We start from the raw sequence: 3851 nt of genomic DNA on the forward strand, positions 1-3851 counted from the left end.
TGTGCATTTACATTTTTCTTCAGGTTCCAAGCGGTGTCTTATACCGATCTCAACAAGATCTAAATGACTAGACAAACCATCTTTGGTTTTACCTGGGATATCAAGTAATGTACCGATTATACTTTCACACACATTTTTTTCTATGTGCATGACATCCAAACAATGTCTAACGAGTAAATCTTTCCAGTAAAGAAGTTGAAAGAAAATTGATTTTCTTTGTAAACATCCATTGACTTTTTTGTTTTTATTCTTCATCCCATACCGAAAGTCAACTTTTTCAACTTCCTTAAGAATTTCCTCACCTGACAATGGCAAAGGAGCAAGGTCTCGTTCCACAGTACCATCAAATGCTTTTTCTTTATTTCTATCAGGATGACTTAAATGCAAATATCGTCCATGACCCATATAACACATTTTGCGTCCATTTGACAAGCGACGGGCCCATGTGTTGGTGTAAAAGATTGGACAAGCTTGGAAACTTTTTGTGCTCAACCCTAATAGGTTACCATAGGCTGGAAAATCATTAACAGTCCATAACAACACCGCTTTCAAATCAAATACTTCTTTTTTAAAATAATCATATGTCTCAACACCATTTTCAAACAACTCTTTCAAATCATCAATTAATGGTGCCAATTAAACATCGATATCGTGTCCTGGTTGTTTTGGGCCTGAAATCATTAATGAAAGCATAATAAACTTCCTTTTTATGACCAACCAAGGAGGAAGATTGTACATAACCAGGAAGACAGGCCATGAACTATGCCTACTACTAAGAGATCTATGCGGGTTTACTCCATCAGCAGCTAAACAAAGATGAAGATGTCTTGGTTCATTTTTGAATTCTCGATTGATATAATCTACCTTCTTCCAGGCCTGTGAATCCGCAGGATGCCGAAGTTTACCATCTTTCACTCATCCAGTCTCGTGCCATATTAAGTTTTTAGAGTGTTCTGCGCTTCGATATAATCGCTTCAGCTGCGAAATCAAAGGTAAGTACCATAGCACTTTCTCAGGAATAAGTTTCCTAATCTCCTTACTTTTGTTAGGTTTGTACTGTGATAAATCATATTCTGGGCAAGTTTCCATGTCTGCATACTCCTTACGATATAAAATACAATCATTCGGACATGCGTGAATCTTCTCATACTTCAACCCTATCAAACTTAATGTTTTCTTTACTTCATATGTAGACTTCGGAAAACAATTTTTTAGCAGCAAAATCTCCTTGAAAGCAGCTAAACATTGACTAAAACACTTATCACTAACTCCATTATCTGCCTTTATGTTATAAAAATTAACCATTGTTGGCAATCTTAGTTTATTGCAACCACTGAACAATTGTGTATCTGCATCTCTAACCATACTATCAAATTTTTCTGTATTATGAACAAACTCTTCTTGTGCTTCATCAAGCAATTCTATAGGATGATCATCAAAATCATTACTCTCAAAATCATCTACACCTCGCCTACCTAATGGATATGGGTCGTCATTTAATAATTCTCCATGCCAATACCAATTACTATAACTTATATCAAATCCACGAAAAAATACATGATCCTTTATCATGGTAATATTCCCCTTTACTCTATTACCACAATCGATACAAGGACAACGAATTTTTTGTGGATCACTACAATTCTTTAAGAAAAACTCTAAAAATTTGTTGAATCCATCTTGAAATTGTGATGTTTCTCTGTAGATTCCAAGAACTTTACTTAGCTAAGATAGATAGTAGTATGATAGTATTTATAGCATTATCTTTGTAACTGTGGATTTTTGGTTCAGACCGGGAATTATTTGGACACTCATAGTAGTACTTATAGATTTTCTAAGTATAACCTATAGTTTAAAAATATTAAATTTAACCTAAGATTGATTAATATGACTGATATTAAGGATTATATTTATTATATTATAAGGTTTAGATAGACCCAATAAGATAGTAACACTTATCATATGTATGATTATTAAGAAATTATTATTTTAATAAGAGAAATATAAGACTTAGTCTTCACCAAAATCTGATAGGAGCATGACATTTATCACAATTTTATTTATTTGTGGATTAGGTTGATATTTAGATAATTAAATAGATTTTTCGTAACTTTAGGGTACTGTAACGTCCGACCTGTTTTTGACCCAGTTATATTAGGAATTTCGAAAAATAGCATTTCTTAAAAGTTGTAGATAATTTAATGAGATTTCTAACGGTATAAAGAGAGTCCAAATCGGAGTTCTACAACTCCAGAGATGTATATTTTACTGAAGGGGAGTTTAGAGTTACGAGATTTAGGGAGTTAGAAGTTAGGATTCTATTTGTTTTTATTATTTTAAAATCAAGCTTTGAATCCTTAAATCTCTCTGAAAATTTTGAAAAATTCCTAAGCCTTTGGCTGAAGGATATTCAAATATTTTCAATTAAATTTATTTTTTTTATTCAAAGCCAAAAAGAAGATTTTTATTCCTAGAACTCTATAAATAGGACCTAGCACCAAGCATTTTTCATTCATCAAGCTAAGTTCAGAGGCTGCAAGTTGCTAGGTTATTGTGAGAGTGTAAACACTTGGGCTGGGGATTATAAGCTTGATCATCATAAGCTTATCAAACACTTTGGGAAGTGAGGTTCGTTAGTATCTCGGTTGTGGTTAGATTGGTCTTTCAAGTCTTTGAGGTAACCAAAACTCTAGTTCATTTCTGTATTATGTTATTCTCTTTCTCATAAGTCTTCTACTCAATCTCTAACCTTAATCTTCATTTTGGTTAGGAAATCTAAGCTCTTGAGCACATAAGTTTTGGTAAGTGTACTTTCAATGGTTTAGTCTTCCCATTTTCCTTTTCATCTCTTTTCTTCTTTAGACTCACTCTTTCTAATGGTTATTAGGAGTGTTCCAAAAAGTCCCAACTCAGTCCACATATCCCGGTAACTTTGGTAAGGAAAATAGGCTAGAATCAATATGTTTATGTTTATGTTATCTTATGTGTTATGTTATGAATATGTTATGATTGTGTATGTTTGTAGGCTTGGGCTTATGCCCTATTTGACTAACAAGACCCCAAAAAGATTGTGGGCATAAGCCTATTTAGCTGGTAGGACCCCACTAATCTCATGGGCATAATCTTGTTTAGTCTATGGGACCCCAAGTAATAATGGCCATTATAATAAGTGTATTATGTGTTATGATATGTCTTTATGTTTATTACGAAATTTATGTTTATGACTATGTGTTAGATTTTCCTTGCTGGGCATTAGGCTCATTCCTTTCTGTTTATGTGCAGGAAAATAAGCTTTAGAGGCAGTAAGATTCGTGACGCTTAGAGGATGTGTATCGATGGTGGATGGAGTCAAGGAGCCGAGCGTTATTCGATTCGAGGATGTAGTCTTGTTTATGTTTTTATGGTTTTAAATGTATTTTCCACATTTTCTATGTAACTCTTTTTACTTTAAGTTATTTTTGTTTTAAAGACAATGGGTACCCATATCCTATTTATTTTATGAAAGTAACCTTTGTTTCTACAAGTTTCTAATAAAGTATGGTATTTCCGCAAAAATGTAAGTTTTATGTATAGATTTGTTAATGGACCAAATAGTCTAGATTAGTGGGTCATTACATTCTCTCCTCTCAAGCATCCATGATTTATCCATACTAATAACAATATTAAATTCCTAATAAGTTAGAGAAAAACTTATATTAGGTTCTAGTCTTATAAATTTTTTAAAAAAATCGACAGAGCTTCCTTTGTTTCTATAGCATGTCGCAATTTCATAATTACCTATAAAATCAATACAAACAAACACAATAATCAAGCATAGATGAATTCATCATTATTAATTTCTAGTATTATAA

The 3851-nt window shown here is 32.7% G+C and overlaps 1 long non-coding RNA gene across 1 annotated transcript; it reads left to right on the plus strand.

Moving 5' to 3' along the window:
* The first annotated feature begins 2541 nt into the window (after positions 1-2541).
* Positions 2542-3555, plus strand: LOC133790102 (uncharacterized). Its single transcript, XR_009873894.1, has 2 exons — positions 2542-2677; positions 2771-3555. It is a non-coding gene; the product is annotated as an uncharacterized LOC133790102 (long non-coding RNA).
* Positions 3556-3851: the final 296 nt, after the last annotated feature.

This window comes from Humulus lupulus, chromosome 7 (assembly GCF_963169125.1).
Source record: "Humulus lupulus chromosome 7, drHumLupu1.1, whole genome shotgun sequence".
NCBI lineage: Eukaryota > Viridiplantae > Streptophyta > Magnoliopsida > Rosales > Cannabaceae > Humulus > Humulus lupulus.